This window comes from Bombina bombina, chromosome 4 (assembly GCF_027579735.1).
Source record: "Bombina bombina isolate aBomBom1 chromosome 4, aBomBom1.pri, whole genome shotgun sequence".
In the NCBI taxonomy this organism is placed as follows: Eukaryota; Metazoa; Chordata; class Amphibia; order Anura; family Bombinatoridae; genus Bombina; species Bombina bombina.
Genome location: NC_069502.1, coordinates 807584597 through 807599989, shown reverse-complemented (window position 1 = coordinate 807599989; position 15393 = coordinate 807584597). Strand labels below are relative to the sequence as shown.

General features: G+C 40.3%; 1 long non-coding RNA gene across 1 annotated transcript in view; it reads left to right on the top strand.

Moving 5' to 3' along the window:
* LOC128657065 (uncharacterized) overlaps window positions 1-15393 on the top strand; it is a 76933-nt gene that overhangs the window by 43913 nt on the left and 17627 nt on the right. Inside the window, exon 2 of the long non-coding RNA XR_008402083.1 lies at window positions 6886-6919. This is a non-coding gene — a long non-coding RNA (uncharacterized LOC128657065). The remainder of the gene's footprint in view (window positions 1-6885; window positions 6920-15393) is intronic.

Below are 15393 nucleotides of genomic sequence, written 5' to 3'. Positions count from 1 at the left end.
AGTGAGGATCGTAATTGCTGCCAATGTGTTGGTATAATTACCCATTAACTTTCTTGGAGCCCACCTCAGACTTCAGCCACTAGCAATAGCCACTATGTGCTCCTTAGGTTCTGTAGGCACCGCAGCCAATCCGGATACAGCCCCTGTCCATGTGATCTGCGAGCCACCAATGAATGATTAGAGTCCCGGATCCAATAGAAAGTGCTCAGGCTCAAGGTATAAGCTTCCAGCTCCTTATGTTCCGTAGTCACCACAGCCGATCCGGAAACAGCCCCTGTCCACATGATCCGCGAGCCACCAATGAATGATTAGAGTCCCGGATCCAAAAGAAGGTGTTTAGGCTCAAGGGAAAAGCTTGTAAATGAAATGTAAAAAAGATGCCGGCACTTCTCCGTATAAAAACAGGAACATAAACCAAGCTGCATCTTGATGCCATTAATGAACACCTGTTCCCAGAAGAAACAAGGAGGAGACTTGTCCTGATAAGACGGATCGAGGACCCTACTGGTTAATCACCAGGGGCAGGGAACTAAGGCAAGTGTGAAGAACTATCTGGGGTCCCTTGCAGATGTACTGTATACGGTACGGATTTTGCATTTATATGAAATATGGCTCATTCACTGGCAGAATGCTTGGGATACACCCAACTTGTGTATATTTTTTTTTAAGCTAAGAATTTATTTTCTTTAAAATGGCACCAAACTTTAAGGGAGCGGCTTATAATCAGGAGCGGCCTATACTCGGAACAATACGGTATATATATATATATATATATATATATATATATACACACCAAATACACAAACAACATATACACATACATACACACACACACACTATATATATATATATATATATATATATATATATATATATATATATATATACACACACACACACACACACCATATACACACACACACCACATACATACACACACACACACTATATATATATATATATATATATATACACACACACACACACCATATACACAGACACATCACACACACACACACATATATATATGGAATGAGAGACTATCAGACTGTTCTCTTGACCTCATGCAACGAATGGTTAATAAAGATATTAAGAAACTTGAAAGGATTAAAATTGAGATAGATGAAGCCCTAAGGATTGTCAATTCCTTTGAGGGGGATTCAAAATTCTCAAAATTAAACGATGAAACAAAAGAGCTGGTTTCTAAATTACAACAAGAAATTAAACAAAGAAAATGTAGGAAATTGAGCAGGGACCAAGATGACTATAAGAAGAATCAGGTATATACTTATTACCTGAATAAAAATTCTTATGACTCCGGCACTGACTGTTCTGATGCCGAAGGTGAAAATAAGTCATCAAAAAACGAAGGGGCCAAAGGACAGGTAAAAAAGAAAGGAAACGGGGAGGGAGGAAAAGACACAGACAAAAATCAAAGCTCTATGGAGATGTCAAGAGAACGGGGCAGACCCCAGAGAAGGGGGAGGAATTGGAGGAGAGGGGCAGGACCGAGGATGAGAACACGTCGGGACTACAGGGAGGACTTTTGAGTGATCCCCCCAAAAAAGGTAGTGATGAACTACAAATAGTCAACCTGTCAACTTTTCCTCTAAATAATGCCCATATAAGTCTACTTAAAAAGGGCCTAACGTTCTGTCCAACAAACTCACTGGACAAATTCACTGTGATTAAAGACCTCCACCTCTTTGCCCGTAAGATAGTCTTGTCCTCCATAATGAAAGGGAAACAAACTAATAGTACAGAAGGTACTCTAGATAAAGATGATGCTACTGCTATCTCTGATCTTGTACATTTACTTGACTCCAATGAAACATCTGATTTAATGCCCTCCTCCGATATTCAAGAAGGACACCAGACAAGTACTATTGGTACTGTAGTCAAAATTGACTCTGGTCTAAAAAGAAAATCTGACTATATGCCCCCTCTAATGCTAGTCCCTGCCGTACATCTTTTTGTTAAGGAAGTAGAAAGGGAAATAGAAAAAATACCCTATCATGGCATAGGTAAAAATAACCTCAACTTTAATGAGAGACAAGCTCTGTCAGACCTGATGAACAAATCAGGAATTGTCATAAAACAGGCCGATAAAGGGGGTAACCTGGTCATAATGGAGGAGTCCCTCTACATGAAAGAGGTCAACAAACAATTGAGAAATAAGGAGCAATACCAATGCCTACAAAATAATCCCCTAGACTCAATACAAGCTAACCTGCTACATCTCTTAAACGATGCCAGAAAAAGTGGCATAATAAGTAAAAGTGAATGGGGATATCTTTACACGAAGTTTCCCAGAGTTCCAGTCTTTTATTGTATTCCCAAATTACACAAAAACTTACAAGAGCCACCTGGAAGACCCATTATCTCAGGTATTGGGAGCATCACTGAGAACCTGGGAAACTACGTTGATAAATACTTAAAACCTTTTCTACTGACCCTTACCTCTTACGTTAAAGACACCAGTGACCTCCTTAGGAAACTGGACGGTTTAGAAGTAGAACAAGACACACTTCTGGTTTCTTTGGATGTGGAAGGTCTCTACTCTTCTATCCCACATGATGTGGGTTTGAGAGCGGCGAGATTCTTTCTAGAAAGCAGAGGTCCAAATTTTCAAAAACATACCGAATTTGTCCTAACTCTTTTAGAGTTTGTGTTAAAAAATAACGTATTTACGTTTGACAAAAAGTTCTATAGACAAATGAGGGGCACAGCGATGGGGGCAACATGTGCCCCATCATATGCTTGCCTCCATTTGGGTCTATGGGAAACAAAAACAGTATTTAACGAATTGCAAAATTGGATTGACGAACATGTTCTCATCTGGCTACGGTATGTGGACGATGTTTTCCTCCTTTGGAGGGGGACGGAAAAATCTCTGAAGGACTTTGTAAAAGTACTTAATAATAATAACTACAATATCCTCTTAACCTTTGATTTTGACACTAGTGAACTTACCTTCCTAGATGTAAGAATCAAGAAAGAAGGAAAAAGTTTGGCTACGGAAATTTTTCGAAAGGCTACTGCCACTAACAATATTTTAGAGGCATCTAGCCACCATCCAAAATCCCTTATAAGGGGTATCCCCGTGGGACAGTTTCTACGCCTGAGGCGCAACTGTTCGAGCCTTAATAAATTCGATACACATGCTGTTGAAATGTCCAATAGATTTGAAAATAGAGGGTACTCCAAACGAAACCTAAGATATGCTCGCAATAGAGCTAGGAGAACAGATAGAGATACACTCCTCTATAATCCAACTCAGAAAACTGAAGAGCAAAAAGTGCGCTTTGTAACCCAATTCAACTGCCATTGGGACAAAATCCGTACTATCCTGGATGAAAAATGGCAGTTCCTTAGAGCTGACGAGTCAATTAGAAAAATTGTTGGGGAAAAACCCTCTCTGGTACCCAGGAGGGCTCCAAATCTCAAGGATAAATTAGTTAGGAGTCATTTTACTAAAAGTCCTAGTGAGAAAAATTGGCTAGAAGAACAAAGAAAAATAAAAGGATGTTTCAAATGTGGACATTGTGTGTTCTGTAAATTTATTGTGCGCACAAAAACATTCGCCACTGATTACACTATCTATCCTATAAAACAATTTATAAATTGCAAGACAGAAAATGTAATTTATTTACTTTCCTGTTGCTGCCAGACTTTCTATGTGGGAAAAACAAGACGAATGCTGAAAGATAGGGTCTCTGAGCACAGAGACGACATTAAAGCAGCAGAAGATGGTGAAATCAGAAGTGGAGTGGCTCTCCACTTCATGAAACACCATAAATGCAATCCCCAGGACCTAAGAGTAACAGGCATTGAACACTGTTCCCTTCTTGGTAGAGGAGGAGACATTGATACTATACTACTTAGAAGGGAAACAGAATGGATCTATAAGCTACAGACCCTTATGCCCAAAGGGTTAAATGAAAAATTTGAATTTGCTGCATTCCTCAAATAAAATGACCACATTGACTCTAAAATCCCTATAAATTTAGTATGCAATATATAATAAATTAGGGTTTCTCTTCAATCTGACTCTTCACCTTAGAATGACTTACAATGTCTGCTATTTAAAGGAATGCAGGCATGTTCAATATGATTACTCTCATTTATATTGAACATAATTCATTATATTTTCACCTTGTATTTAGGAATCAACAAACATATTTATTTTCACTTTTATATTACGTAGAAATTTCTTAAACACATGAATCGAGGGATCAAAAGTATGCATGTAAAGCCTTTAATTTGATGTAGTTTGAAAACATGGATGAAAAAGGTTTTATTTTAGCATACACTGCAATAATCCTCTTAAGAACCAAAGAAAAGTAGGTCTTTTTCTTCAATTCTTATATTTATTCTTATTTTTCCTTTCCGCATACATTTATATATAATCCTTTTGTTCTTAAATGTTGGTTCTTTGGAGTTGCTTCACATAACTTATTATTTTTCACTATGTATATATATTCACCGTATCCGCCTTTATCTATATAAATGGGCTGCGGCTCAGAATACGCTTATTATTGGTTACTACTGCTACAGGTATCCTCCTATAAGCTTAAAGAAGGAGGTATATATTGCGGCTGCAATGGAAACCAGCATCCGCTTTTGCCCTGAGGAAACCCCTGTGCTCTCTGGTTGTCACGTGGGGGGTGAAACGTACGTCGGCAGTGACGTAAGAAGTGGAGACGGACATGCACGAAGGACAGATCGCTGTGGCGTCTACGCTGTGCTAGAATGTAGCATGTTTGATTTGAAATCTATCTACACACGGAAACCATTTGGAAGTTCTTTTACAGAAAGCAAAGACACGGTTGTATAATTAACTGAACGTTTACCATCTGAATTTTCAGCTCATTTACCTGGACATCCGAAGGTGTTTTAAATGCACCATCTGTACACACAGATCCTAGTAATGGGACATGCCTAAGCCCTGAAAAGGGTGACCACTACCTGTGTACACGTTTGTTTTTGCTATTCAGACACTGTCATGTATTAAATGAGTTGTAATGCGCTGTAATTCATTTCCACTCTCTATACAACTGTAACAGACCGAAAAAGAGTTATTTTGGGGTAGTTTTAACATAGATCCAGAATCAATATCATTCATGACACCGGATACCTTTATATTTGGTGGTGCCCGCTGAATACTGGAGTTGTTATATACTATCCCCATAACCTCTATTGGTCTTTGGAAATACTGTTCAACTAGTACATGTATAGTATATACTGCTTAATGCTATTAAGTTTTCAACAACTAGTCTGTATACACTGGGGTTAAGAAACATAGATCCTGATATGTGATAACATGACACCTGATACCTCTCATTCAGTTGGTGGTGCCCGCTGTTACAGGTGTTGCTTTCTCTAGCCCCCTACAGACTATATTGTCCTCTATCAGTAATAATTTTGAGGACATTTCCTGCACAATTTGGCCAAATTTAGGTATAGTGCACATGACTTAAGCATTACATTTCTTCATCTTTAAAGTAATATTGGTTGTATAAATTCACTGTTTGTTTATCTATATACATGTGTTGTTTTGACAAAGATCCTCAATGATCACTATGGTGGCGGATTTTACGCCTACACGTAACCACCCTCTAGTGGAGGTGTTGTCAATTTAAACAGTCGATACCTGTTTGCTCTTCTGGTTTCATTCTGTGTGAACTAAAATAAAATTGCACAGCCAATCTGTGCTTGTGCATTTGTCCAAACACGCTTCTTGACCCATTGATTCATGTGTTCTTTAATTTAGTGGTTACCTTCTATTCAACTTTAACGCTGGGTGGCATATGTGAATGTGGGGAATGAGTATATATCTACACACACCGCTATTTTAGCGGAGCTTTAGAATTTTACAAAGCTAATTAAAAATTATATAAAAAAATATGTGCTGCAATCCCTGTCTATGCATTATAACAATCTAATTGCGGTTGTTGTAGTATCTCCCTTTTTGATAATAATTATATATATATATATATATATATATATATATATATATATATATATATATATATATATACACCATACACACACAAACAACATATATATACACACACACACACCATATATACACACACACCATATACATACATCCATATATACACACACACACACCATATACACAACATACACACACTATATACACAACATACACTCGCACACCATATACACACACCATATACACACACACACACACACACAACACACACATATATATATATATATACACACACACCATATACACCATACACACACCATATACACCATACACACAATATACACACACACCATACACACACACACAACATAAACACACACACTTATTAAAGAACAAAAAAAATCTTAAGTATTTTGGTTGACTCCTACACTCCTAGAATACATTTGTTAAGCCCTGACTTACCTTTTCTGCAATGTGCTGTTCCCTGTACCGTATTGAAGATAAGGAAGTGAGAGGAAATTGAAAGAGAGGAATGTAGCAAATATTTCCATTGAGATAAAACAGAACAGTGACACCCGCAGGCAGAAATTAAAAGTGCAGGCAAATTTATTTTTTTTAACAACACTGCCGTTCTTTCTGCACAGATCCTTCAGTTTCTGCGATAAGAACCCAGATCGCACAGTGTTCTGCCTTGGGGCCCTCCCAGTAGTTCTTTGCCTTGTCTAGAGATTATAGGTGCTTTGCAAGTTTCTAAATTTATACAATATTCTCAATTCATTGTTTCCTTCAAGAGAGGATCAGGGGTGTACTGTTTTATCCATGTAATGCTCTTAGTGGAGTCTTGGTTTACTCTGTTCAAGGGAGTTCCTATGATGTACCCCATGCAGTCCCGCAGTGTTAGTTACACTTGCATTCTTTCTTCACAGGAGTGGAGTGAATTCAGACTGACACAGCTGATGGGTAAGTCCATATTTATCTGTTACCCCTCTCTCTCATGCATACAGGCTAGTTGTCTTGAATGGGGATGGGATCCCTTACTTCTTTGTAGCATCCCTGACCTTATTGGAGTGGCTAGTGCTGTTTTATTTGGATGGGGTAAGGGTGCTCTAGGGGCTATAGACTTGTATCTTCAGTGGGTAAGAAGGGAGCTCTCAGCCCTTGCTTAACTTAGTAAGCTGTCACGTAGCTGTCAGGGTACCAGGAATCAGACCTTTATTAAAAAAAATAACAACAAAAATTAGAAAAAAAATCCAAATGACAAGCCAGGAGTCAAAAACAGGAGACAGCGATGGGTTCCAACATTTGACAATATTTATATGTCTAGCTTTGAAGAATCGTTTGCATATTCTCTTAAGTTATTTCTTCGCTATGGTGCCTTCTGGTGGAGATTTATTGATGACATATTTTGCATATGGTTAGGGGAAGTTGGAAGCCTTTTAGAGTTTGTTCAGGACTTAAATAAGCCAGTGGCAGGCTTGAAATTCACTCAGAACATGAGTGAAGTAGGCATCCAGTTCATAGATACTTTTCTATATGTGGAAAATGGGTTCCTCAAAACAGACGTATATGTTAAACCGACCAATAAAATTAATGTGTTACAATATGACAGTTGCTATCCAACTATTACGCTTAGAGCAATACCTAGAAGCCAACTTGTAAGGATAAAAAGAATTGTAACGAATAGCGAGAAACGTGAACAAAGATTAAAATAAATGGCCATGAAATTTACCTCAAGGGGTTACCCAAATAAATTAATTAAGGAACAATTAAGAGAGATAAAAGAAAATGAACAAACTAATAATAAGGTAAGTAAAGATAATAGGGACAGGATGATTTTTGTAACAGAATATAACAATCTAAATCACAAAATTACTAACATACTTAAAAAGTACTGGTATATTCTCAAGTAGTGTAACCCAAAGGTAAGCAATTTCCAAGAGATTCCGATGACAGCATACAAGAGAAATTTAAGTCTCAAAGACACCTTAGTTCACGCAGACATAGGTAGTGGTAGAACTAGCTTTCAGAAAACCATTGGACAGACCAGAACTGGGTGCTACCCCTATTTAAATTGTAGCCACTGCAGCTCCATAATCAAAGGCGAAAATTTCCTTTACCCCATAAATGGGATTAAATTTAAGATTATAGAACACTTAACCTGTAGATCCTCTTTTGTAATACACATCATCAAATGCCCATGTCCTAGGATTTATGTAAGCCAGACCTGCAGGGAAGCCAGAGAACGAATTACTGAACAAAAGTCCAACATCGGAACAAAAATAAAGATGCACTTCTTTCCTCTCCATGGGTCACAATATTAGTCAACTTAGGTTTCAAGTTATAGAGCACGTGACTAAACCTAGGAGGGGAGTTGATAGGGAATTGCTACCCAAGAAAAGATAAATGTTTTTTATAAAAAAACTGGATACGCTTGCCCCTAGGAGTTTAAACATCAATTTTGATTACTCTATTAATATAAGTTACCTGCGCAGTGCCCAGAGGCAGAACTTATTTTTATTTTCTGCAATGTCTCACTCCACACACATATACACACACATATACACATAATATACCCAAATATATATATATATATATATATATATATACATATACACAAAAACACATACCTACACATATATACATATACACACACACAGACATACACACCCACATACTCCTCTTTGGAGCATGAGTTTCTCTTGTTAAGTGTATTCAGTCCACGGGTCATCCATTACTTATGGGATTATATCTCCTTCCCAACAGGAAGTTGCAAGAGGATCACCCAAGCAGAGCTGCTACATAGCTCCTCCCCTCACATGTCATATCCAGTCATTCTCTTGCAACTCAACTAGATAGGTCTGTGGTGTTTTTTATACTTAGTTTATTTCTTCAATCAAAAGTTTGTTATTTTAAATGGCACCGGAGTGTGCTGTTTGTTCTCAGGCAGTATTTAGAAGAAGAATCTGCCTGCGTTTTTCTATGATCTTAGCAGAAGTAACTAAGATCCACTGGCTGTTCTCGCACATTCTGAGGAATGGGGTAACTTTCAGAAAGGGAATAGCATGCGGGGAATCCTGCAAACAAGGTATGTGCAGTAAATTATATTTCTAAGGAATGGAATTGACTAAGAAAATACTGCTGATACCGATGTAATGTAAGTACAGCCTTAAATGCAGCAGCGACTGGTATCAGGCTGATGAATGTATGTACAATAAGTAATTTTCTAAGGAATGGAATTTGACTAAGAAAATACTGTTAATACTGAAGTATTGTATAAGCCTTAACTGCATTAGAAGCGACTGGTAGCAGGCTTATTAATAACACTACCTAACTTTTAAAGTGTATGTTTAAAACGTTGACTGGCATGTTATTCGTTTTTTTGTGAGGTACTTTGGTGATAAATCTTTTGGGGCATGATTTTCCACATGGCTGTTGTTTATTTCTACATAGAACAGTTAACTGAGGTTTCCCACTGTTGTAATAGGAGTGGGAGGAGCCTATTTTTAGCGCTTTTGTGCGCAGTAAAAATTCAGTTTCAGTCTTCCTGCTTCTTCCTCCTTGATCCAGGACGTCTCTAGAGAGCTCAGGGGTCTTCAAAAGTCATTTTGAGGGAGGTAATCAGTCACAGCAGACCTGTGACAGTGTGTTTGACTGTGATAAAAACGTTAATTGTTAAATTGATTATCCGGTTTTGGGTATTAAGGGGTTAATCATCCATTGGCTAGTGGGTGCAATACTTTGCTAACTTAATACATTGACTGTGAAAATTTGGTTGCTATAACTGATTTGGTTCATTGTTATTTCAACTGTGACGTTTTTTGTGCTTCTTAAAGGCGCAGTAGCGTTTTTTTATATTGCTTGTAAACTTTTTTGAAAGGATTTTCCAAGTTTGCTAGTCTCATTGCGAGTCTGCTTAAACATGTCTGACACAGATGAATCTCTTTGTTCACTATGTTTAAAGGCCAATGTGGAGCCCCACAGAAATGTGTACTGAATGTATTGATGTCACTTTGAATAAAAGTCAATCTATATCTGTAAAGAAATTATCACCAGACAACGAGGGGGAAGTTATGCCGACTAACTCTCCTCACGTGTCAGTACCTTCGCCTCCCGCTCAGGAGGCGCGTGATATTGTGGCGCCAAGTACATCAGAGAGGCCCATACAAATCACTTTGCAAGACATGGCTGCTGTTATGACAGAGGTATTATCTAAATTGCCTGAATTAAGAGGCAAGCGCGATAGCTCTGGGTTAAGGACAGAGCGCGCTGATAATGTTAGAGCCATGTCTGATACTGCGTCACAATTTGCAGAACATGAGGACGGAGAGCTTCATTCTGTGGGTGACCTGATCCAGGGAGACCGGATTCAGAGATTTCTAATTTTAAATTTAAGCTTGAAAACCTCTGCGTATTGCTAGGGGAGGTATTAGCGGCTCTGAATGATTGTAACACGGTTGCAATTCCAGAGAAAGTATGTAGGTTGGATAGATACTTTGCGGTACCGGTGTGTACTGACGTTTTTCGTATACCTAAAAGACTTACAGAAATTATTAGCAAGGAGTGGGATAGACCCGGTGTGCCCTTTTCCCCACCTCCGATATTTAGAAAAATGTTCCCAATAGACGCCACCACACGAGACTTATGGCAGACGGTCCCTAAGGTGGAGGGAGCAGTTTCTACTTTAGCTAAACGTACCACTATCCCGGTGGAGGATAGTTGTGCTTTTTCGGATCCAATGGATAAAAAATTAGAAGGTTACCTTAAGAAAATGTTTGTTCAACAAGGTTTTATCTTACAGCCCCTTGCTTGCATTGCGCCTGTCACTGCTGCTGCGGCATTCTGGTTTGAGTCTCTGGAAGAGGCCATTCGCACAGCTCCATTGGATGAGATTATGGCCAAGCTTAAAGCACTTAAGCTAGCTAATGCATTTGTTTCTGATGCCGTTGTACATTTAACCAAACTAACGGCTAAGAACTCCGGATTCGCCATCCAGGCGCGCAGAGCGCTATGGCTTAAATCCTGGTCAGCTGACGTGATGTCTAAATCTAAATTGCTTAATATTCCTTTCAAAGGGCAGACCTTATTCGGGCCCGGCTTGAAAGAAATTATTGCTGACATTACTGGAGGTAAGGGTCATACTCTTCCTCAGGACAGGGCCAAATCAAAGGCCAAACAGTCTAATTTTCGTGCCTTTCGTAACTTCAAGGCAGAAGCAGCATCAACTTCCTCCGCTTCAAAACAGGAAGGACCTGTTGCTCGTTACAGACAGGGCTGGAAAACTAACCAGCCCTGGAACAAGGGCAAGCAGGCCAGAAAGCCTACTTCTGCCCCTAAGACAGCATGAAGAGAGGGCCCCCTATCCGGAAACGGATCACCAATCTTGGACCTAAAAATCTTAAACAAATTCCTAAGAGTTCCATCATTCAAAATGGAAACTATTCGAACCATCCTACCCATGATCCAAGAGGGTCAATACATGACCACGGTAGACTTAAAGGATGCCTACCTTCATATACCGATTCACAAAGATCACTATCGGTACCTAAGATTTGCCTTTCTAGACAGGCATTACCAGTTTGTAGCTCTTCCCTTCGGGTTGGCTACGGCCCCGAGAATCTTTACAAAGGTTCTGGGCTCACTTTTGGCGGCTCTAAGACCGCGAGGCATAGCGGTGGCTCCGACATCCTGATACAAGCGTCAAGCTTTCAAATGGCCAAGTCTCATACAGAGATAGTTCTGGCATTTCTGAGGTCGCATGGGTGGAAAGTGAACGTGGAAAAGAGTTCTCTATCACCACTAACAAGAGTCTCCTTTCTAGGGACTCTTATAGATTCTGTAGAGATGAAAATTTACCTGACGGAGTCCAGGTTATCAAAGCTTCTCAATGCTTGCTGTGTCCTTCATTCCATTCCACGCCCGTCAGTGGCTCAGTGCATGGAAGTAATCGGCTTAATGGTAGCGGCAATGGACATAGTGCCATTTGCGCGCCTGCATCTCAGACCGCTGCAATTATGCATGCTAAGTCAGTGGAATGGGGATTATTCAGATTTGTCCCCTCTGCTAAGTCTGGACCAAGAGACCAGAGATTCTCTTCTCTGGTGGCTTTCTCGGGTCCATCTTTCCAAGGGTATGACCTTTCGCAGGCCAGATTGGACGATTGTAACAACAGATGCCAGCCTTCTAGGTTGGGGCGCAGTCTGGAACTCCCTGAAGACTCAGGGATTATGGACTCAGGAGGAGAAACTCCTCCAATAAATATTCTGGAGTTGAGAGCAATACTCAATGCTCTTCTAGCTTGGCCTCAGTTAGCAACACTGAGGTTCATCAGATTTCAGTCGGACAACATCACGACTGTGGCTTACATCAACCATCAAGGGGGAACCAGGAGTTCCCTAGCAATGTTGGAAGTCTCAAAGATAATTCGCTGGGCAGAGTCTCACTCTTGCCACCTGTCAGCGATCTACATCCCAGGCGTGGAGAACTGGGAGGCGGATTTTCTAAGTCGCCAGACTTTTCATCCGGGGGAGTGGGAACTTCATCCGGAGGTCTTCGCTCAACTGATTCATCGTTGGGGCAAACCAGATCTGGATCTCATGGCGTCTCGCCAGAACGCCAAGCTTCCTTGTTACGGATCCAGGTCCAGGGACCCGGGAGCAGTGCTGATAGATGCTCTGACAGCCCCTTGGGTCTTCAACATGGCTTATGTGTTTCCACCATTTCCGATGCTTCCTCGACTGATTGCCAAGATCAAACAGGAGAGAGCATCGGTGATTCTGATAGCGCCTGCGTGGCCACGTAGGACCTGGTATGCAGACCTAGTGGACATGTCTTCCTGTCCACCATGGTCTCTGCTTCTGAGGCAGGACCTTCTAATTCAGGGTCCTTTCAACCATCCAAATCTAATTTCTCTGAGGCTGACTGCATGGAGATTGAACGCTTGATTCTATCAAAGCGTGGCTTCTCGGAGTCTGTTATTGATACCTTAATACAGGCTTGGAAACCTGTTACCAGAAAAATTTACCATAAGATATGGCGTAAATATTTATATTGGTGCGAATCCAAGAGTTACTCATGGAGTAAGGTTAGGATTCCTAAGATATTGTCTTTTCTACAAGAGGGTTTAGAAAAGGGCTTATCTGCTAGTTCGTTAAAGGGACAGATTTCTGCTCTGTCTATTCTTCTACACAAACGTCTGGCAGAAGTTCCAGACGTTCAGGCTTTGGCTAGGATTAAGCCTGTATTTAAGACTGTTGCTCCGCCGTGGAGCTTAAACTTAGTTCTTAAAGTTCTTCAAGGTGTTCCGTTTGAACCCCTTCATTCCATTGATATTAAGCTGTTATCTTGGAAAGTTCTGTTTTTGATGGCTATTTCCTCGGCTCGAAGAGTCTCTGAGTTATCTGCCTTACATTGTGATTCTCCTTATCTGATTTTCCATTCAGACAAGGTAGTTCTGCGTACTAAACCTGGGTTCTTACCTAAGGTAGTTTCTAACAGGAATATCAATCAAGAGATTGTTGTTCCATCATTGTGTCCTAACCCTTCTTCAAAGAAGGAACGACTTTTGCATAATCTGGACGTAGTCCGTGCTCTGAAGTTCTATTTGCAGGCAACTAAAGATTTTCGTCAAACTTCTTCCTTGTTTGTCGTTTACTCTGGACAGAGGAGAGGTCAAAAAGCTTCGGCTACCTCTCTTTCCTTTTGGCTTCGTAGCATAATACGTTTAGCCTATGAGACTGCTGGACAGCAGCCTCCTGTAAGAATTACAGCTCATTCCACTAGAGCTGTGGCTTCCACCTGGGCCTTTAAGAATGAGGCCTTTGTTGAACAGATTTGCAAGGCTGCAACTTGGTCTTCACTTCACACTTTTTCAAAATTTTACAAATTTGACACTTTTGCTTCTTCGGAGGCTGTTTTTGGGAGAAAGGTTCTACAGGCAGTGGTTCCTTCCATTTAAAGTTCCTGCCTTGTCCCTCCCATCATCCGTGTACTTTAGCTTTGGTATTGGTATCCCATAAGTAATGGATGACCCGTGGACTGAATACACTTAACAAGAGAAAACATAATTTATGCTTACCTGATAAATTTATTTCTCTTGTAGTGTATTCAGTCCACGGCCCGCCCTGTCTTTTAAGGCAGATCTAAATTTTAATTCAAACTCCAGTCACCACTGCACCCTACGGTTTCTCCTTTCTTGTCTTGTTTCGGTCGAATGACTGGATATGACATGTGAGGGGAGGAGCTATGTAGCAGCTCTGCTTGGGTGATCCTCTTGCAACTTCCTGTTGGGAAGGAGATATAATCCCATAAGTAATGCATGACCCGTGGACTGAATACACTACAAGAGAAATAAATTTATCAGGTAAGCATAAATTATGTTTTTCTTTGTCCTTCCTGGGAGATTATCACCACTGATGACAGTCTGTCTTGCTGGTGAGCAGTATGGGGCAATCTGAAAGCTCAGGGAGCATGGTCTGCACAGGAAGCTTCTCTCCCCATCAATATTCTGGAGCTCAGAGCCATCTTCAATGCTCTTTTGGTGTGGCCCCAGTTATGCTCTGTCTGTTTTATTGAATTTCAGTCAGACAACATAACTACATTGGCATATGTCAATCTTTAAGGAGGAACACACAGTGTATTAGCGATGAAGGAAGTAACTCGCATTCCGGGCGGAACGTTACTAATGTCTTATCGGCAATCCATATTTCAGGAGTGGAAAAATGGCAAGCGGATTATCTACATCGACAAACTCTTCATTCAGGAGGTCTTTAACGAAATTGTACTTTTGTGGGGTTCCCCAGAACTAGACCTCATGGCATCTTGTCTCAATTTCAAAACAAGATATGGATCGAGGTCAAGGGATCCTCAAACAGATTTCACAGATGCATTCGCATTTCCTTGGGGTTACAGACTTGTTTATCTGTTTTTATCCGTTTCCCTCGATTGTGCTCCTTGCTTGTGTGATAGCGAGACTCAAATAAAACAGGGTCCCCGCAACTCATATCTCCAGTGTGGCTTCGCAGGACCTGGTACAAGGATCTAAGAACCTTAACGTCTGCTCCTCCAGGGCGTCTTCCACAAAGATGGCTCATGGTCCTTTCTTTTATCAAAATCTAGATTCTCTGAGACTAACCACATGGAGATTGAACAGAGGATTTTAGCTCAGAGAATTTTTTCTGAGACTGTAATCGATACCTTAATCTAGGTGCGCAAACCTTTCACTAGATGTAAATATCACAAGGTGTGGAAGGTATTCTTATCCTGGTGTGTGGAACAGCTTTTTTCCTGGCACAGGGTGAATATACCACACATACTTCAGTTTTTACAAGAGGGACTTGATAAGGGTCTATCAGCTAGTTCTCTTAAGGGTCAGATCTCTGCTCTTTCTGGTTTTTTACATAGAAAGTTGGCATATTTCCCTGATGTTCAATCTTTTA